This window comes from Nyctereutes procyonoides, unplaced genomic scaffold (genome assembly GCF_905146905.1).
Source record: "Nyctereutes procyonoides isolate TBG_1078 unplaced genomic scaffold, NYPRO_anot_genome, whole genome shotgun sequence".
Taxonomy (NCBI): domain Eukaryota; kingdom Metazoa; phylum Chordata; class Mammalia; order Carnivora; family Canidae; genus Nyctereutes; species Nyctereutes procyonoides.
Window position 1 is genome coordinate 15687125 of NW_026575082.1, and position 23489 is coordinate 15710613.

Consider the following 23489-nt stretch of genomic DNA (forward strand, 5'->3'; position numbering starts at 1 on the left):
AAATCAATTATGTGAAATAAATTTTTTCAGCTCTTACTTATAGTTATTATTTGCCAAGCACACTACATAGAGACACACAGAGTTAATTAGAAAACCAAGTGATTGACAAATTTTGATCACCTTCCTAATAGTTTTTGTTTAATACACTTGATGTAATGTTATATGAGACTCAAGCACTTGCCTATTTTACTTTTTGAAGATAAAACCAATTTTGTTATATATTTCATCTCATAAATAAAATAACTCATATTTATGTATGTTTGTAAGAAAGAATTTATCCTGGATTCTTTCGATGATAAAAGTAATACACGAAAATTGAGAAACTATCTAAAATTACAAACATGAAAATAAGCATTAGTTTCATTTTTCCACCCATCAATAACTGCATGTTCCATTTAGATGGCTGTCCTTCCAAACTATCTGAACAGAAAATGCTTGTGCCACATATCTCATCACAACCCTGTTTCAGGTATACAAGATTCAAGAAAGGGTTTATTTATTTATTTATATTATATTTATTTATGATAGACAAAGAGAGAGAGAGAGGCAGAGACACAGGAGGAGGGAGAAGCAGGCTTCATGCCAGGAATCCAACGTGGGACTCGATCCCAGGACTTCAGGATCGCACCCTGGGCCAAAGGCAGGCGCTAAACCGTGGAGCCACCCAGGGATCCCAAGAAAGTGTGTTTTGCATAAGGAATTACTCTGAAAGTATTAAGAATGATAGTACAACTCTGTAAGGGTTAATACAGGAAAACATTCCACAGCATATTGTTATAGCAAATTGTAATGGAGTATATAGAAGAGAATTCTATTTTTTAGATAAATCTTTAATTTTCGGCCAATATTGGAGAAAATTGCAAGCATAGTACAAATAGTTCCCATACACCCAACCCAGCTTCTCTTAATATTGACATCTTTCTTTACAAAGTCACGTTTCATGCTAATTTTCTCTAGCATTTTATTTAAGGAGTGTTTCTTGGCAAACATTCTAATTTGGATTTTGTTATTTGGCACTAATAACATTTATCTTTTAACAGGAATGGTTTTTTTTTTTTTTACCTGTAAGTTTTAAAGGACTACATTTGGTCTTACTCCTCTCATTTCATTGTTTTGTGCTTTGTTCTATGTTTTAGTATTTCATGCTTCCTTATTTTTCTGTCCTTCTGCCCTTACTGTATGAACTGCATGAGTATGTGTGTGTGTGTGTGTACATATGTGCACGTGTGCTTTAGCTCTTGGACAGAATTAAGATTTTCTGCCCAAAAGGAAAAAAAAAAAGATTTTCTCTCCCAGGCAGCTACTGCACATATCTTGATCGATACATAGTCTTGTACTTATGCCCATGCCAATATCTATACCTGCATCTTGTCTACCTCTATGTCTCTGCCTGCATCTGCATTTTCTAAGTGTCTGTCTTTTCCTGATCTATGAGTATTGTGTTTGCAGTTGTGGCTGTTTTCATGAAGATATTAGGAGTAATACATTATCTAAGTCTCTGAGTAAGTGAAAATGTTTTTATATTATAATATAAATATATATATGAATATATATATAAAATTTAAAAATATATAAAATGTCTTTATATTAGATCACACAATAATCCCGACTTGATGAGCTAGAGATATTTTGAATCACATTATGTCTTATAAAAACTATCTATTGCATCTTTATATTTATCTGTTTTGTAATTTAATAGTCTGAGAAAGACTGATATTTCTTCCTCTGCAACCAGTCTGTGCTTGTGTGTACCTATGTGTTTTTGTCTGTTTTCTTTCTGGCAGTGCCTTTTTTATACTCCAGACACATCTAGGAGTAGGCCTTTGAATCTTCCATATAGACAAATGCATTAATTTAAAATTTTTTGCTTTTGTTTATTTGCTGTTTTTGTTGTTAAAGTATTATGTTTTTACAGGGCGACCATCTGCATGAACTAAGTGATACGTTCCAGGCCTTTCTGAGAAACTGCTGTGGTTGCCTCAGAAGTGCCTAACCTTCAGGGACATGGCTGGGAAGACAGCTCACTACTCATGGTCAAGACCCTACAAAAGCTGTGTTGGCCTCTGTCCTCCTCTGAGGTGAAGCAGAGGGAGCTTAATGTGTAAAATACAAAAACGAAGCTTGGAGAGGAGATGTTAAATTTCCCAGTGAAATGGATGAATGAGCCACTGATGAAATTAATCTTGCTGGTGAGGAGAGGAATCTCGGAGCTGCAATGAGTAGAGAGGATAAATCTGCAGATCTCTGAACAAGTCAGCACTTCTGCTTTGCTATAAAGTGGACACAAAGAAAGCTGATCACGATCTATGCTGAGGTGGCTGGGTATGATGAACCATGGCACCAAGCTTGTTTTATCTGTAACACCTGCTGAGAACTATCCATCATGATTTGGTTGCGGATAATAAAAATGCACGGTGTGCAAGATTACACTGTGACAATAAGAAACTTCAAAGTACTGGCTATGATGACATGTAGACAGAAGACCATGCCTGGCACAGAGATACCGTGGCTGCTTTGTGGCTGTGATGGCTAAGAAACCACAAGTGATGGTCAGTGACAAGTCCGTATGCCAGCTCTGCTATGAAAGATTATACTGTAAGGTGTTGAGGGTGCCATATTGTTCTAGATCCAGAATGGTGGTGAGAAACCTGTATATAAGGACAACTGCTTCATAACCAAAGGGCCTTATGTGTTGCCACTGCATGGACAGTCTTCCTGGCTGAAGTTCATGGTCATCGAAGGACAGATTCTTTCTCTTCAGATAATGATAAGAAATAGAAATAGGAAGAGAGCAACACTTGAGCCATGCTACCCACAGTCATCTGTACTTTCATTGCTCAACTGTATTATTGGGGATGTATAAAAAAAGAGAGAAGAAAAAGGAAAAAAAAAACAAGGAAAACTAAGAACTCTTAGTCAATATTCTTCTTTGCTCTTTTTTTCCTTTGAAATCCTTCAATTTCATAAAAATTTACTTTAAGCTTTTCATTACAAATGTATAAATTTATTCAGCTTTAGCTGAATAGTTTAGGCTAGAACTTTCAGATGTGAGAATTTGGGGCTAATGAATATTAGTATTGACCACTAGTCAAATATAGTGCTCAGAGTAAGCACCAGAGAGCATTAGGATGGGATATGAACAACTAACAAGTTCTGTGTACTTTTTCCTTTGTAAAAGGAAAACAAAGTAAAGTGTATATTTTTTTGAATCTTCTCATTTGCTCATTTGTAGTGAAAAATGGTGAACTCTCAGTGAAACATAAAACTAGGATCGGTTATCATTTTATTATTGTGTGTTCATCTGATTTAAATAGGGGTGGGTTGTTTTAATCTCTTTTCTTGATAACTGTGCTACTTTTTTTGTATGTGGTCTTGAGCCTCTCATTGTATATTTTTATCTTCTTTGAGAACTTGAATGTGCTTTATTTTATGTGTCACAAACATATTTACATGCTTTCCACAGATAGTTTTGAGCTTGGATATAAGTTTTGAGTTTGCCATTTGTAACAGTAAATTATGTCAATTCAAAAAAATCCATGTACCAGGGCACCTGGGTGGCTCAGCAGTTGAGCATCCACCTTTGGCTCAGGGTGTGATCCTGGGGTTCTAGGATCAAGTCCCACATTGGGCTCCCTGCATAGAGCCTGCTTCTCCCTCTGCCTACATCTCTGGCTCTCTCTCATGAATAAATAAATAAATAAAATATTTAAAAAAATACCAGCAGTTCTCAAAAGTTTTGGTTTCTATACCCTTTTATAATCTTTAAAAATCTTGAAGATCTCCCAAAAGTTTTTGTTTATGTGAGCTTTATCTATTGCTATTTACTGTATTAGAAGTTAAAACTGAGAATTTAGTATAGTTAAAATGTCCATACTCTCCAAAGCAATCTACAGATTTAAGGCAATTCCTATAAAAATATCAATACAATTTTTCACAGAACCAGAACAAATAATTCTAAAATTTCATAGCATCACAAAGACCCTGAATAGCCACAGCAATCTTGAAAAGAAGAACAAAGATTGGGAGGTATCACAATCCCAGATTTCAAAGTATACTACGAAGCTCCAGTGATCAAAACAGTATGGTACTGGGGTGGTGGGTAGGGGGATGGGTGATGTAGGTCATGGGAATTAAGGAATGCACTTGTCATGATGAGCACTGAATGATGTACTGAATAGTTGAATTACCATATTATACACATGAAACTAGTATAACACTATATGTTAACTATACTGGAATTAAAATTAAATTTTAAAGAAACAGAAAGGTAGTGGCACAAAAATAGACATATAGATCAATGGAATACAATAAAGAGACCAGAAATAAACCCTTGATTATCTGGTCAACTGATTTATGACAAAGAGGGCCACGTTATAGGACGGGAATAAGACCGTCTCGTCAATAAATGGTGTTGGGAAAACCGGACGAAGGAATGAAAACTGGACCACTTTCTTACACCATTCCAGAAAATCATAAACTCTAAACTGATTAAAGACAAATGTAAGACTTGAAACTATAAAACTAAAAGAAGACTTTGGCAGTTATTGGCCTTAGCAATATTTTTCTAGATATATCTCCTCAGGCAAAGATGAACAGTTGGGGCTACATCAAAATTAAAAGCTTTTGCACAGTAAAGGAGACCATCCACAAAATGAAAAGGCAGTCCACTGAATGGGAGAAGATATTTGCAAATGATATATCAATAAGGGATTAATATCCAATATATATAAAGAACTCATACAATTCAACACCAACAAAACAAATAATACAATTAAAAAATAGACAGAGGATCTGAATAGACATTTTCCCAAAGAAGAGATATGGATGACCAACAGACACATGAAAAGATGCTCAACATCACTCACCATTGGGAAATGGAAATCAAAACCACAAGATATCACTTCTCACATTAGAATCACTAGTATCAAAACAAAGACAAAAAAAACAAAAAACAAAAAACAAAAATCCAACTAACCAACCAAACAAACAAAAACAAGAAATGACAAGAGTTGGTGAGGATGTAAAGAAAAAGGAAGGCTTGTGTACTGTTGGTGGGAATGTATATTGGCATATCACTGTGGAAAACAGTATGGGCATTCCTCATAAAGTAAGAAACAGAAATATCATGGGATCAAGTAATTCTACTGCTAGGCATTTACCCAAAGAAAATAAAAGCACTAATTCAAAAAGATATATGTACCCTATATTTATAGCAACACTATTTATAATAGCCAAGATATGGAAGCAACCTAAGTGTCCATTGATAGATGAATGGAGGGGAGACCTGGGTGGCTCAGTGGTTGAGCACCTGCCTTTGGCCCAGGTTGTGATCCTGGAGTCCCGGGATTGAGTCCCACATTGGGGTCCCTGAATGGAGCTTGCTTCTCTCTCTGCCTATGTCCCTGCCTCTCCCTCTCTCTCAAATAAATAAATAAAATCTTTGAAAAAAAGATAGATGAATGGATAAAGAAGATGTGGTATACGTACACACATACACACACACTAGAATATTACTCAGCCATAAAACAGGATGAAATCTTGTTATTTGCAAGATGGATTTAGAGAGTATAATGCTAAGTGAATAAGTCAGACAGAGAAAGACAAATACCATAGAATTTCACTTATGTGTGTAATATAAAAAACAAAAACAAACACTCATAAATACACAAAACAAACTGGTGGTTGCCAGAGAGTAAGGATGATTAGAATGATGATTAGTAATGGATGATTCACTGGATGGGTGAATAGGTGAAGGGGATTAGGAAGTACACATTTGTAGAAAACAAACAAATCATGGGGATGAAAAGTACAGCATAGGGAATATAGTCAATAATGCTGTAATAATTTTTCAGGGAGACAGAATTTTATCAGACTGAGCACTGTGTGATGTACAGAACTGTCAGATCTCTATTTTGTACACCTGCAAGTAATACAACATTGTTGTCAACTATACTTCAATAATAAAACTTTAAAAAAGTAATAAAATCTTTCCTGGACTGTAGTTAACTTAGAAGAAAGTTTCTTAGTCCCTGAATATGTAAAATTAGAACTCAGAATATAGTAGATGCAACACTGGCCCTCCTTATTTTACTATCTCACATAAATTTTAACTGATGACGATAAATATAATTTTCCACTTAATCATATATTCTCAACAATTACACTTTTATATTTAAGTTGCCATGTTTTACATATTCCTCCAAGTACTTTCAGCACTTCAAATTGATGTATTACTACAACAGTGGTTTTTATTTATTCTTAAAAGTTTGTATTTACTCCCAAACAAAAAGTATCAATCATCTGACAACCAACCTAGATCATAAACCCTTCACATTCTTCATAGTTCAACGCTAAACACATCCATAAATGTATGATTTCTTGAAGCAACATTTATTTATTAAGAGCTTTTTTGGTGAATGCATTATGTTAATTCTGTGATCAAAATTACCATAAATATTTTTAAAATGACAGCAGGGAGTTACACAGAAAAATGAAATAGAAACAAACTTTCCATTTGGGGGGAGTTTTTTTATATTAAAATATATAAAGTTAAATTTGTGACTCTGATCTGAACTTTTTTCCAAAGAATCATTGAGTTTACAAACCCCAACCCCAGTTCTCCAGAAACAGGAAGAATGAGACATCTAGGGTCTTCTAAGCATGATCCCTGCTCAAAATATGCTATGCAACTTTACAGTTATTGCTCAGTTTTGTCTTCTGGACATTTCCAAAAATGTCCCTTGTTATCATAGCTCTCTAGCTATTTTAATGTGACTTAATGTGATTCTTCAAATGTTGAGTTGATGATATTAGCCAATTTTGTTTGAAAATAATTACTGAGCACCTACCACGTTCCGGGCACGTTTTTAAAAATACTTAGAAACTTTAATTCAGCCAAAGTCTGTGTCTAGGAATTGGGGAAAGGATATCTCCCTCGAGTGGAGGTGGGTCCCTGAGAATCAGGAGAGTGAAGTGGGAGGCCCAGCCGATCAGGACAGGACTCAAGGTCAACTTCAGCTGAGATGTCCTGCTATGAGTTCAGGCGGAGCTTATCTGCACAGAGCTGTTGGCTTAGAGCATGGGCCAAGTGCCAGGTGATCTGCCCCCAACATTGGAAAAGCAGATTGCAATTTTGCCATGGGGCATACAGCAATGACCCAAACAGCCAAGTTCCTGCTGTCATGTAGCCTTCATGCTAACTGGAAAAGATAGATGATAGATAGATAGATAGATAGATAGATAGATAGATAGATGATAGATAGATAGATAGATAGATAGATAGATAGATAGATGATAGATAAATAAACTGGGTCAGGTGATGGTAGGCTATGAAGGTTTGGTGAGATAAGGAAGGCTGTGATACAGGAGAGTATTGCCATCTTATAGAGGGCGGTCAAGAGAGTCTTTTCTAATAAGATGCTATTAGATCAGAAACCTGAATGAAGTGAGAAAAGATGTGGCTGTGGGGAGAGAGTGGGGTGAGAGAGTTCTAGGGGAGCCAACACCCAAAGCCCTGACATCCAGTGTTGCTTGATGTGCTGAAGGAACCATAAGGAGCCCAGCATGAGTGAAATGAAGGGATCTGGGGAGACAGTAGGAGGAAATGAGGCCAATGAGGTTAACAGGCAGTTAGACTCTATAGAAGAACCCTGCTGGCCACTTTAAGGAATTTAGTCTTTTATCTTGAGCAAGATAGAGGGAGCCGTGGGAACCAGTCAGGTGAAGAGCGATGAATGGCTTATGTTTTAAAAGGATCAACTGGTTACCATGGTAAGAGAAGATGATAGGCAAAGGGAGAAGCAAAATGCCAGTTAGGCTTCTATTGCGGCGATCTAGTAGAGGAATGGTGGGACTTGGCACTCAGGCGATGCGAGTGGTGGTAGTAGGAAGACATCAGATTAGAGAAACATATTTAGGGTACAGCTAATAGGAATTCCTCTTGGATTTGATGTGAGATGTAAGAGAAAGTGAGGAGTCAAATAGTAATCCCCCCCCTTTTTTTTCAGCTGAAACAACAGATGAGTTGGAGTTTCCTCTTAGTAGATTGCATGAAGACAAGGTCTGGAACATGTGCACAGGGGTGAGGTGAGGTGACGAAAATTCAAACAAGGGTTTGGTTTTAGAAACATCCAATTTGACATGCCTACAGATATTCAAATGGGAAGCAAGACATCTTAGTCTGGAGTTAAGTGAGAAGTTGAGGAGGAGGGAGCTACTTTGAATATATACATATTCATACAAAATTAAATTTATATATATTATTAAATATCATGAGATCACCTAAGAGTAATTGTGGCCAGAGATGAGAAGAAAAATGAGTACTGATCCTTGTAGAATCACAAAATTGTGAAGTGCAGGGAGATGAGGAGATCCAGGAATATTGATAAGAAGGGGTAGTCCATGACATCAGAGGGAACCCAACAAGAGAGCAGTGTGCAGGAGGCCAAATGAAGAAAGAGTTTGAAGAAAAAGGTGACGATCTATGTCACTGCAAAGAGAGAAAGTAAGATGAAGACCAAGAAATGACCATGGGGCCAGGGTAGTCAGTCGTTGGTGGCCTCGGCAAGAATGCTAATGGGGATAAAAGCCTGATTTAAAGAGGGCTCCAGAGACTAGAGAAGAGGGCACAATGAGTACAGATCATTTGAAGACGTTTCGCTGTAAAGAGTGGCACAGAAGTGTACAGTAGCTGTAAAGTGAAGTGTGATCAGTGAACCATTACGGCATGCTGAAATCCTGATGGGAAATTTGATGTTGGAGAGAAAAAGAGAACAGAGCTACAAAATAGACTCCCCCAAATTTGCTCTGGATGGCAGCACACACCGCTTATCCATTGAAATAGGAGGCAAGGGGACGGTGGCTCAATGGTTTACAGCCTGCCTTCCTCCCGGGCATGATCCTGGAGCCCTTGGATCAAGTCCCACGTTGGGCTCCCTGCATGGAGCCTGCTTCTTCCTCTGCCTGTGTCTCTGCCTCTCTCTCTCTGTGTGTCTCTCATGAATAAATAAAAATAAAAAATAAAGAAATAGGAGGCAAGGCAAGAGTGTGCAGGTACAGAGAAGGGATTTGGAGGAGGGAGCAGAAGTTCTTTCCCAGGTGCTTACATCTTCTAGCAAACTAAGATAGATGACCTGCAGACAATGACGGAAAGGAAAGAGTGGCTACTGAAGGTTGGGTACAAATAGTCTATAGGAAAGTTGCACAGTGAATTGATTGAGAAACTCAAGTAGGATTGCAGGGCACATTTGAGGGAGATTATGAATTAAAAGTGAGATCAGTCATGAGTGATAGAGATGTATGTTGTCCAATACAGGGATGAGAGTGTTCTTCATTACTTAACTCTTACTACCCTCCCTAACCAATCTCACCACCAAGATACACGTATCTCCATATATTACCATTGTAGTATGATAATATTTTAAATGGGATTATCTTATGCACTTACAAATTGATTTTTTAAACTTAAAAACATAGGTGAGCATTCCTATGTGGATAGTGTACAGCAACGTCATACTTCAAATAGCCTCAAATTATTCTATTATACTTTTGTTAAGCATTTCAATATTTTTGTGTCTTTTCTAAATTTTGGTTAATGCAATACTGGGGTGAACAACCTGGATCATTATCTTAATATTTTTATGGACGGTCAATTGTTCACAAATGATAACATTTAAAGAGATTGCCAGCTTTATAGAAATGATTTTCTTCCAAAAAAATTATTTTCTTCCACAAAATAGTAATTTCAGAAGTGGCCTAACAAAATGATGGCTCTTATCATGGTGTGTTTAAATAGATACGGAAGCTGATTTTTCTTATGGCTTTCTTCACCTCCTAATATTGCACTAATCACAGTACTACTTAGAAAAGGCAGTAAGTTAACAAGTACCTTATACGAAAGCATTGTTTGTTGTAAATGGCAGCAGAGTTTGTTAAAATATAATAAAACATTTTAAGAGGCCAGGGAAGTAAACAGAGTTGTGTGGTAAAATTTGTTGATTTTCTCGGTCTTTATAAATTTGTAAAGTTACAATTTATAACCTTACCATTTTCAAAATCAGACTAACTTCTATGCCTCTAACTCCAGGCTTTGTTTCAGATGCCTCCCAGGCGATCCTGGGGATGGAATTTCTAATAAGGGAGAGAACCGACTAGCAATGATGATTAACTCTGCTGGGTTTCATGCTCAGATTATTGCTGCACAGCAGGCCAGGATCATTCTCATAATACGGGATAATTAGACTGAGTTTTCCACGTACAGGAGTACCACAGTCAGGATTTCTATGAATAAAATAATATTAAGTACCATTTGTATAAGCCCAAAAAGATTCTAGACACTGTATTTTATCTTTTTATCACACATGGTAGCTCTATGATATAGCTATGTGTTATCATCTCTGTTTTTCTCATGAGTTAGCTGGAACTCAGAGACATCAAGCAGCATTCCCAAAGGCACGTAGTAAATAGTGAAGATAATTCACACCCATGTGTTCAACTGCTAAGTTCATACACTATATTATTGTGCTGGCGCCTTGGAACGGGGGTGTTATATATTCATGGTCAGGAGCCTGGGGACAGCAGGGCAGGGGAAGTTGCCAGGCTTTCTGAGACAAGCTCAGGAGGGATGCAGACCAGCAATGGAATTCTAAAGTGCACCGGAGGGAGTCAAGTCCTCCCCTTGAAAAATGTGTTTTCTTTTTCCGAATTGTTCTGAAGTCAAAATATATGTACATTTTCCATGCAGCCCAATCCAAAGTCAGAAAGGTTAATTAGAGTCTAATGGGAAACCCCCTGAAAGACTTTAATTCCCATAATACCACCTGACCAGTGGTTCACCTGGAAAGTCCTAACACATCCTCAAACTCCTCACACCATGCTGCACTGGAGTTCCTCTCAGAACAGGAAGTTGTGAGTCACATTGGTGAGAATAATGACCTGTATCCCTAAAGCTTTTCATTGCCCTTTCATGCCTTTGAATCTGCATGTCAAAACTTGGCTCTTTTCCTTAGCTTTAAATTTTACAGAAAGACCTTACCAAAATTTGAGGTCAAGGATTAATTTTTCTTTTGGGAAATTAGGAAATTAGGAAAATGATTATTAAATGATTGTTATTTCATTATTTTTATGAACACATTAAATTATTCGATAATGATGAAAAATAATGGTGATAAACCTTAAAACAGATCTGTTATATTCAATCAACAATCTCGATGTACCAATAATGATGAGCTAATATTAAATAAGCATACATTAAACCTTAATACTGTATCAAGAATGATCAGTTTTAAAAATTGCTTCTGATGAGAATTTACTTAATCATATCAAGTTGAGTTTTCTCTCTAGATCAATGAAAAACAAAAAGAATATTAGATAAGGCTAGTTCTTTGTACAAGCCCCTTTAAAACAATCTACTTTAAGCCAACACCGAGTAAAATTCAACCACCAATGATAGTGATTACCAAGGTTGATTTTCATATGTCCAAGCAGGACATTTAGTGGGATATTTCAGGAATGGTAATTGTGCAGAGAAAGAAAGAAAATTGGTTCCCCACTGGCATCACCAGTACAAATGAATTTATTAGTGAGCAAAGCAGGCAATCACCTACATAATGTTACTCCAAATTTTATCCAATTCAAGGTCTATAACCCTTCCAAGGTTTAGTTAGATTCTATCTTCCTGCAATGAGTTAATAGTCACCTTTCCTAACTTGGGCTCCAATTAACTCCAGGATTGGAAATATGAGCCAGGAAGCAAGAAAAAAAAATTAATGGGCAGAACTGAAGAAGGAGAATAATTCCATAAGGAAACCCAAAGCCAGGTGTCTATCAAAGGTGGAATGGAACATCAGAAATGAAATCAAAGATGATGGCAGGTAATGAGTAGAAGGAGAGCTATCACTAGGCAGGTGACCTTCAAAACTGGAGTGAGCCTCATCTCAGCAGGGAAGCTTCTTATACTCATTCTTATAGAAAAGGAACTGCATTCATTCATTTGCTTTAAACCAAGCCTGAGGATTTGTAACATGCAGATTCAAAGACACAATTGTTGGGATCCCTGTGTGGCGCAGCGGTTTGGCGCCTGCCTTTGGCCCAGGGCGCGATCCTGGAGACCCGGGATCGAATCCCACGTCGGGCTCCCGGTGCATGGAGCCTGCTTCTCCCTCTGCCTGTGTCTCTGCCTCTCTCTCTCTCTCTCTGTGACTATCGTAAATAAATAAATAAAAAACCTTTTTTTTTTCAAAGACACGATTGTTGCTTCAAAGCCTGCCTCCCAAAGCATTTGGTTATTTGCTCTGTTCCTGAGTTCAACCCCAGTGTGGTCCTGAATGGCATGGGATGTCCTTTTCCCCAGGCTGTCAATCTTTCTGTTCAGGGACTTTAAAGTCTTCAGGGTAAGTCCTTATTTTCCAGTGTTGTATGTTCAGCCATCCCCATAACTCTAGTGCAAGATCTATGCCCCACCAGTGGGGTGAAGAGGAGGCAATTAAAACACATCACATGTTCACCAACTTTCCAAATGTTCCCTATGCCTTTGGTAGAGACCATTAGAGTCAGGGATTCCAACAACCTCATCATTCGCAGGGCTCTCACAAGCAGTGGTGAGGAGTTAGCTGCCAAATTCAATCCTTCCTACCCTAGTCATGCACCCTGCGCTGCACTCTTCAGCGACACAGAAACAGATCACTCCCCTCTTGGTAACAACCCCGCATGTTGAGAGCATAAGATGCTTTGCCTTCAAACTTGCCAAACATATCTAATTTGTTTAAAGTCCCTCTTTTCTATCCTAGTTTTTTTTGTCAATTGTCCTACATGAACCATTCCTAATTTTTTCCATGTTCATTATATCATGAAGACCCAAACAGTATTACATTAATAGTATGACCTTATAGAGAAAATTCGGAAATCATATATCTCAGTCACATTTGTAAAATAATTAGTCCAGCACTCAACACATCTTTATCAAGGATCTTCAATACGCTAGATTGTTTATACTCAATCATTGATTCACTTGATGGGATGGACCCCCTACAAATGCACTAATGCCTGCTTTATAACTTGTCTTATACACTACAGTTGCTTACCCGTGCACTTATTTCAATCTATTAAATATTAAAGGTTATTTCAACACTAATTTGGGCCATTTTGAATGATTAAATTAGTTTTTTTCTTTTTAGAAGGACGATTAAATTAAAAGGATTAGATTCTATTGATCGTGTGTCTTATGTATTCTAAGTTGTCCTATTTTCATTTCAAGGGCATTAAATTCTTTTTCTTTTTTAAGATAGAAAGAGAGTGTGTGCACATAGAGGGGAGGGGAAGGACAGAGGGAGGGAGAGAAAAAAATCATAAGCAGGCTCCATGCCCAGAACAGAGCCCCACATGGGGCTCAGGGCTCAATCTCACAACTCTGAGATCATGACCTGAGCTGAAATCAAGAGTTGGATGCTTAACTGACTGTACCACCCAGGTGCCCCGGAGCATTTTTATTTTTAGGATGAAAAGCCAAAAGAAAATTAATTTTAAATTTATTTTAAAGAACCTCAACATTAAAAGGTTTTCAGTACTAGAAGTTCTATTTCTCCAAAGTGCCAAAAAAAGTCAGTTAAGTAATAAGCAACACTTAATGAAGTATTGGAATTCTCAGTATTACATAGATTTTGCAGAATTATCTCTTTAAAAAAGCACAACAAATCTTTCCAAACCCATTATTGTCAAGAACAGAAGTGTTGTGCCAATGCATTTTGAATATTTACTCAGGACTCTCACTTATGTGGACTGATGGTAAACACTAGATAATGTTACCTTGAAAATAATATTCATATTATAGATGAAAACCCTTCTTGCAACTTTACTATCTTTGCTTCTTTTATTGCTATTTACATTTGGGTCTTGACTAACTGAAAGCCAAGTGGTGTTTTGTTTCATCTCCTTAAGACACAAATAAGTACCTGTATCCTGAAAATAAACAACTGTATCAAAAAAATTAGAACCTACTTTCTCTCCTACCTCCATTTATTCAAGTGGCCATTGATAGAGTTTCACCCATTGTGCCTTTTGGAAATTATTCCCATATGGTTGAAAATGAATGATTTCTACCCTTAAAATTAACACCAAATGCCATATTGTGAAACTTGGGGAAGATATTAATACAAGCAGTCCAGGCTCTCACCACAGAACATTAGCTTGTCTCTTTGAACCAGTGAAGGTCGTACCACTAACAGTTCTATAGAAAGAATAAATCATCAGAAAATGGTAGAAGCAGTGAGTTCCAAAGCTGAGTGAGCACTGAATCCCCTGAGGAATCTGTTTTCAGTACAGATTTCTGTGCTCTACCCCACACTTAATATATCAGAGTCTCTGCAGGGCAAGACTTTCATATTTGTGCCTACGGAAAGAATTCCTGGTGAACAGATGGACCAGTCGGGTTTGAGAACTGCTCATGCAAGGCACACAGCATTTGTCTGATAATCTAGGCCTGCGTTTCTCAAAACTTACTTGTTTGTATGTTTGTTTAGCAATGAAATATTTTCCTAATTATGTTTATACAGAAACAATATGTTAAGTCGGATTAAAGAACACTTCTGGTTGAAAAATAGTTGTGATCTGGAGTACCCAAAGATCCTATCTTCTCCTTATTCCCTATGTTCTCCTTATTCACTCCTTATAGCCCTAGTCATTTCTTGGGTCTTACTGAACCCCAGAGTCCATGCAGCACAAGTGTAAATACATAACCCACAATTCCCTGGGTGAAGACTCTTTCATCTTTGAATTAATGGAAAAACTAGAAGTCTACATATGTGCAGCTGCTAATACACTCCTTGTAAGATCACTGCACTGGTGGGTGCTATTAATATTAAGACTGCAAATCGTACCAGATTTCATCACAGCGAACAGGCATTCAGATATCACTTCCGCATTAGCTATAAAACATGTTGGGAACAGTGGCTGATGATGTATCACCCAATGGACCCTTTATAAGATCCCAAGCTAGAGATTCCCCTTCAGATTTAGCAAATAGAAAACCTGTATGTCTGTGAAAACCTGGATAATTTCTGTCTCTCTGGACACCAAGTCCTAGTTTGTGTGTGTGTGTTGCGGGGGGGGGGGGACACAAGATATTGTTTGAAAACTATTTAGTATAAGCAGAGTCTCTGACCTCAAGGAACTCAGTCTAGTGGGAGATAGACTCTAAGAAAGTTAATTTCAAAACAATGCTTAAGTTCAATGCTGGAGATATACGCAAGTTGCTATGGAAACAAGAAGATAAGTTCTATAAGTAATTACATTTCCATTTTTTGCCTTAGCTACAGGATAAGAGCTAAATGGTGTGCTCAGTTATAGCAATAACAGTAACATCCACCAGAGCCATACTTGCTACTTCTTCCCCGCCCTGATATTACTTTATCTCTTTTATACTTTTAATTCATCCCATTATATAAAGCATTGCATTAAAATGTATAATCTATAAAATACTTATCAGATATTACGTGCTCTTTTAAGCTTCCTTTAAAATTATGAGATGAAATAAGACGAAGTCATGAGCATTCAGTAGCGATATTATATTCCATAAACACATGCATATTCTAAACAGGAGAGTATTAAAAGATATAAAAATGAAAATTGACTAAATGTGAGGCATTATGTATAATTTATATAATCTGTTTAGTGGTAGAGTAATAAGGAAGTGACCCGCGACCTCATTTTTCTAAGAGGGGCAAAACTATTGACTTAATGAAACAGAAATCTTAATGCTCTTTATTATGGATCGACTTCACTTTAAAGAGCCACCTGGAAGCTAGCTAGCAGAATGATCTTCACTATTCTACTACAAACACACTTTCTGGTCCCATTACAAATTTCATAGAGCCCACTGTCTCAGCATTGTCGCAAGGGATCTGACACTCACCTGTGGGTGAAAGGGGCACTAGTGCACTCACCACAGTCATTGATAGTCTGTGCTACTTTATCCTTGTGAAAATTGCTGCTTACTCAGAGAAAGGCATGAAGTTGAGTTAGTTTTCCTTTGCTGGGCATGGCCCTACCCACACTGGTGTTTATTAACTCGATGCAATCCCCTTCCTGGACAGTTTGGAAAATAAAACAAAACTAACTGTCCAAACAAACACAACCTCTACAACTGGACCTTCGTTTTTCTGGTGTGGCTTTAGCAAGCTGTGCTCCCTGGTGTCTAAGCTGAACAACATACTGGCTTTCCTTTCTTGCCTCAGACTTTGTTGTAGTGATACAGACTTTGTTGACAAAGTGATAAGAAATAACAGAAACAATAATATCATTTTCTCTTTCATCTCCATTCTGTAAAAGTCAAATACCTTCTGCAGATTATGGACATAGTAAATTTGATCTGAGAGCTCAGCTCTGTCGTTTACTTCATGATCTCTCCTGCAAGATAGTCAGCCTCTCTTTACCTCAGTTTTCTTCCATAAAATGGGGACTCTAACAATACTCACATCATAGCATCACTGAGAGAACTTAAATTTTTAAAATGTAAAGTGCTTATTAAAACAATGCATTAGAATACTAACTGTTACAAATGGGCTATTAGTGGTTGTGGTGCTACTGTTATGTTCATTAAGAACAATACCAAAATGCGTCTGTGATATTTGTGAAAAATTTGTCCTGGCTTTTGTACCAGCCTAATGATAAAACCCTTAAATTGCTAATTCCAAAGTATTCCTCATCAGGTTTGCTGCTATTTTGTCAATCCAACATTCAACCAGAGGCTTTGTTTGTTTGTTTGTTTGTTTTTTCAGTGACTCAGAGTACTTTTAAAATAATTTATAGTATCACATGTCTGGTAAGTTCCTTCCTCTATGCTAATGAGAATCATTTAAATAAAAATGTCTCCATTTCTTCAAAAATACTTTGGAAGTTCACTGCAGCAGCCATATAAAATTTGTGGCTGATATGCATGTGCTTATTTCCCAGATTGTTTCTACCCTGAGTCTCATTCTGTATTCTAGTTATAATTTGGCACATGTGTTCTCGTGTATGCTGTCTCAAACACTGTGTGGAAGAAAAAAGCTATTAATAAATAATATAAAATAACTTTCTTTTTGTACTTCGCTAAAACATTCCTTGTTGAAGATAGGAAGAAACGAAATCCATAGATGATCAACCTTGTCTATCTCTCTGAATTATTTACACCTTCGTCCTACTCTTGGCAGTACCGTGATCTATGTTTTGTTGTTGTTGTTGTTGTTTACCCGTGATCTGTGTTTTAAGCAAAGGTTTAATGAATGGAGGAGTAGATGTTATCTCCAGAACAGAAACAAAAGTATGAGTCATGTATGCACATTTAAATGCTGCAAAATCACTTTCTGATTGTATGAGTTGGTTGTTACTGTTACTCCAGATTAATATAAATAAATTATAAAGTCATGGAAAACATTTCAAAATAAGAAAACAAAGACTTTCTTTTAAGATCCCCCCCCCCAAAAGATTACAACATATTTCAATCTGATTGTAGATCTGTATGTACTTCCCCTTTACCATTCCCAAGTATTCATGCTTGGAAAAAAGGCTTATGATCCCATGGTTCCCTGGGAACTCATGCCTATGGGCCACCAGACACCAACAACTGCTTTCTCAGGGGGAGCACCTGAACGAGAGGGCAGCCACAGGCTCAGACTGACCATATTCATGGAGCTGACAAGGGTCAAAATTCCCAAATAAAATTCCTACACAGCTCAGCATACTGCATGTGATGGGAAACATTAAAAGTAGAATTGTACATCTCTACAGACTGTTTCTATCTCCAAAGCCTATACTTAACAACAATCTTGATTTTGTTACTCTTCATTCCAACCCCCTGCAAAATTATCCAGATGTAAACAGACCCAAAGCAGCCTAAGTCTCTAAGGGAGTTTGATTTGCAAAGTGCACACGCATACACATACACAACCTGATAGAAAATGTCCTTTGCTGCTCAAACTCTGAAGTAATTTCCAGTTCCACAGCTTGAATTTGTGAAGAGAAATATGAAAGATATTATGAAAGTGGGGCTGAACATCAAATCACTGGTTGGTTTGCATATGAAAGGCATGCTCTGGGGTTAGCCCTTTGCTTTCTCTAAGTAATGGGTAGCCTTGGGAGGAGCAGTCTCTCCCTTGTCATGGAGGTCACAAATGCCAGATCATCAAGCATATAGAAAAGAAGAAATATATTAAATATAATTGGCCCTGTGATGAATGGGTGCCAGATAGACAAATACAAAAATCCAAGGAAACAGTAGAAACAATCTACCACTATATTTGTGTTTAAAGCTAGATCTATTCCCAAATATTAACCATGTCTATCTATGAATGTGGAATTGGGGTGATTTTTATAAACAACTAACATTCGTTGGATACTATAGTTTTATAAGTAATTGAATTAAAATCTAATTACAATGTCTCTATCTTCCCAACAACCATATTTGGAAGGTTCTGTTATTATTTGCATTTTGATGGGGAAATTAATGCTCCGAGAGGTTGACTTACTCAAAGTCACACAGCTAGTGAAGGTTGGAGCTGGGACTCTTATCTGAGGTCAGCCAGGCTCCAAAGAGTATTTTGTCACCTAATAAATTACATTGTTTTCTGAATTGCACATTTGAACATGTGTTACTTTTATGAACAAAAGAAATAATTTTATTCACACATTTAAAACATTAGGTACATCTACAACATGCATGTGTATATAAATCATAAATGCACTCCCATATGCACAAACGTGTATACATGTATATGTAAGTGTATATAAGTTACTTGTATGTGTGTGCACAAACATTAAATTAAGACCAAAGTTTTCAGAACACCAAGCTTATGTAGAGTATATTCATGGGCCATGATATATACTTTTTATGTATGATATTTTTTTGAATAATAGACAAGGAAGCAGAACTATTTTGGATGAGTGTTAACCCCCTTCTTTTAATGATTAGACAAAAGGCAAATAAGAGTGTCATTTAACAGCAGCCGAGTTTCAAGTATCTCCCACATTACAGGATCAAAGAAAGAGCATTTAATTACTGAAGTAGCTTGCAGATGTTAAAAAAAAAATCAAGCATTCGACTCCAAAACAACTGAAAGCTTTGAGGAAAAACCCATTTTATGTAGTGTGCCCTGATGTAATATTCATGTTATCTGAAACAACATTGCCCCATTTCAGTAGCACCATGGAGAACCAGAAGTGTTGTATTTGGAAAGACTACATTCAGAAAAGAAGAGTTAAAGTGTTCTTTGAAAAACTGGAATTCACATATCAGCAAAAGGCAGGGTATTTGTTAAGAGAACAATTTTTTTTCCTAGTACTTCAAGTATCTGAAGCTTCCAGTTTAAGTTAGCCTCAAACTCCACAAGGGGGACTGCAGTGGGACCAAAGAGATCCCTTCATGGATTAATGGGGGCAGTTTTCTTCTCTCTCTCTCTCTTTTATTAAAAAAAATATTTATTATTCATGAGAAACACAGAGAGAGAGGCAGAGACACAGGCAGAGGGAGAAGCAGGCTCCATACAGGGAGCCTGATGCGGGACTCCATCCCAGGACCCCGGGATCACGCCCTGAGCCAAAGGCAGATGCTCAACCACTGAGCCACCCAGGTGTCCCAATGTGGGCAGTTTTCATCTGCATTCAGGGAGAAAGGCATCACAAGCACAAGTGATCAGGGCCAGTTGCATGTGGTCGCCTCCTGGATCCTGTCTGCCTTTCAGGCCCACCTCCTCTCTGCAACCTCTCGGCCTTCATCTGACCTACCTTAGCTGTCTCATGTCTACCTCCTCCTCGGAATAATTTTTTTCAGTTCCCTTGTCCCATTTCCTACAAAATTGTTAACCCAAATATTCAAAGTTATTTGTCTGTTTGGTGTGGTAAAGCCCATTCTGATAAATAAGAATCAGGTGAATAGTGATATACCAGTACACAGTTCTTGGAGCTGTCAAATCTTAAGCAGAAATATTACAGCACTGTGGAAAATGTATGCTAAGTAAGCCAAAATACTGAAAAGTTAAATGTCACCACTGACGTTGATTTTGGTTGATTACTATGATAAAAGGGCAATATGCAGGAACTCCTCTAACAAAATCCTGTGTGGCATTTTTAATGCACATTCAAAGATGAAGAAACTGAGTCTGACACAGTTAGATATCTCCCAAGGAAGACAGTGGGTTTGGGATGCAATGTTTCTTTGTAAGAGTATTAGCTAGAGAAAGATATTGGTGGATGAGATAAGACCATTTTCTAACTAAATAATTCTAAGTTATTTACCTTCTATTATCTGAATCTTATCGTCTGTAAAATGAGGGAAATGATGGTATCTACTTCTCATGGTGTTGTAAGAACAAAATGTGTGTTAATCATGTAAAGTACATAGTACTCAACCAGCACAGACGGAGCCCTTCATATATGGCAGCTTTTATTTCACCATCTGTAATCTACAGCAGTAACCACAGGATCATTATATCAATTTTAGGGAGATTATCTGGGATTTAGAAAATTAAGGATATAAAAACCTATGGTAAGACAGGCAGCATGAACAGCCAATGAATATTTCACAGGGAGTCAATTGACTAGTTTTTTTTTTTTAACTCTATTCAGCTACAAAAAAAAGGGAGAAATTAGAAATTGGAAATCAGGTCATCACTAGAATATGTGATGGATCTGAAAGCTTTGACTCTGTTGCTAATCATATCATCTGTTCAGTAAACCTGCAACCAGAATTTAAAATTTTTGATTATAAATGAGGACTAGAAATATAGGTCAAGGTGCACAATGCATGGGGCCAATGGACTTGCTGATGTTTCATGGATTCCTCACTTGGATGACAGAAGAGAAGAGAAGATTTTAATCCATATTTTCCTCCATTTTCTCTATCAAAAAGAAGACTCTTCAATGGTCAAGGAAAATTTTACCAGATGAAGTTGAACAGTCAAGGAAGACATTATTCAAGACCATTAAAATGAGTCAAGACTACTTCAACATGGGAAGGAGATTGAACTCAACTCTACTGAAACAAAAAGAAGAGGATTTTTAGATGCTGAGGTGAGCTAATGGGAAAGTACTGGAAAGGATATTATTCAAGGTAGAGGCCATCTCAGTTGGCTAATTGTCATGTATCAAAATTAGGCTCCTATCCTCCTGAAGACTGGGAAATGGGGATTCTATTCTTCTTGATGGTTACTTTATTTTTAAAAAGATTGGTTTATTTGAGAGAGAGGAGAGGAGAGAGCATGAGTGGGGGAGATGGGAAAATGAGAGGGAGAGAAACAGACTCTCCACTAAGCACAGAGCCCATGGGGCTCCATCTCACAACAGTGAGCTCAAGACCTGAACCAAAATCAAGAGGCTGATGCTTAATCAACTGAGCCTGCCAGGCATCCCTGATGGTTACTTTTCAGAGATGGCTCCTAGCTCTCTGAGAAAGACATCACTGGGTTGTTAATGAGTAAGATTCTGGGAGAATATTTACATAAAAATGTATACCTGTGTTCTAGTGCCCTTCCATATGGAGATTTATGCATCTATATTTCCAAAGAATGTGTCTATGAAACTGTAACTCTATTCATCAGTTTTATTCCATGTAATGTAATAAAATAAATATTTGAATAGGTGGTCTCTGAGAAAAACAGAAAATGAATTTAAGTAATAGCTTTATCACTTACTGTGTGGCCTTAGAGGAGCTATTTAACCAATCTGTGCTTTATTTATTTCATCTATAATTTATGGATAATACTAGGACTTATTGACAGAGTTACTATGACAACTCCTGGCACATAAAGATACTGAAGGAATCCTAGCTACTATTACTCCAAAATGCTAGCTACTATTACTCCTGGCACATAAAAAATCCTGAATGAATACTAGCTACTATTACTCCAAAAAGTTCAAAAATAATGGGAACTGAGGTAATAGAATAAATGTTAAATGATTTTCTATAGGGTTTCCATCACATTTCTGAACAACCATCTGCTTTAATAGTTAAGGGCACAGGGTGTGTTATAATTTAGAAAATGTACTGTAATCCTCTTCTTTACAGTGTCCATTCTATCAGTAATAGAAGTGATCGTACACTTGGAAGGGCTATAGAGAATAGAGGGTAAGGGGCAGGAAGAGAGGATGAGAGGCATGAGCACTCAAAAGAAAGGGATACCAAAAATGACACTTTTGATAGGACTTTTTTTGTATTGGGGTATGACTGACATAAAACATTATATAAGTTTCAGGTGTATCACCTGATTTGATGTTTGTATGCATACAGCAGAATGATCTAGTTACCTTTGGTCACAATGACTAGTTACAATTTTTTTTTCTTGTGATGAGAACTTTTAAGATTCACTCTCTTAGCAACTTTCAAGTATGCACTACAAGATTATTGACTATGGTCACCATGTGTACATTACATCTCCATGACATTTGTTTTATAACTGGAAGTTTGTACCTTGTTACCCTCTTCACTCATTTTCATCCATGCCCCCAACCCTCCTACCCTCTGGCAACCACCAATCTGTTCTCTGTATCTATAAGTTTCATTTTGTTTTGTTTGTCCATTTGAATCAAAAAAGAAGATGTAATATAGACATACATACATACACACATATACAATGGTGGTGTGTTTGTGTGTGTGTGTACACACATACAGGTGTGGTATACACACATATGCATACACACACACACACTAGAATATAACTCAACTCATCCATAAAAAAAGAATGATATCTTGTCATTTACGATATGGACAGACTTTGATGGTATTATGCTAAGTGAAATAAGCCAGACAGAGACAGACCAATACTGTATGATCTTCTTTGATGTTATTTTTCATAGATGACCAGTACAGGTACAACACTGGGGGCACTCTGTTCCACTGTTCAGATGAAATTACAGAAAATAAAAGGCAACCCAATAACTCTCTGTGTTTTTGTGTAATTTTAGTTGGTCTCCTTGCAAAGAACTACTCTATTTGTAATTTAGGAAGATTGGATTTTGATAGAGAGAAGTAAAATTCTAGTGGTTATGTAAAAACTATTTTTGCTTAAGTAGCAACAACATAGACTTTAAGACCCTAAAAGCTTCACTGCTTTTGCTCTAAAGAAAAGTTACTCCCACTGTAGATCATTAATTATTGGAAACATTTTTATTTTATTTTACCAAATACGAAGTAATGTCTACAAAGATAAAGAATGGCTTATTATTCGCTTGTCAAATACAGACTTAAGAGAAAAATCAATATTCTGTGCTAAGTGATGTTCTGCTCTAAATTGTTATTAGTAGCTACATCAGCTTTAAAGGATCTAAAAAGGAGGATAAAGATTTCAGTTTAGCATTTCCATATCAAAGAACATTTAAAAATGAGTTAATTCTATGGATACCCAAGTTGGAGAGAGAGCATTAAGATAATTTTCAGTAGGGAACAAAAAAGCAAGTTGCTGAATAACACATATCATTTCTGTAAAACATACAAAGATATTTTTGCGTATAAATTCATATATATAATA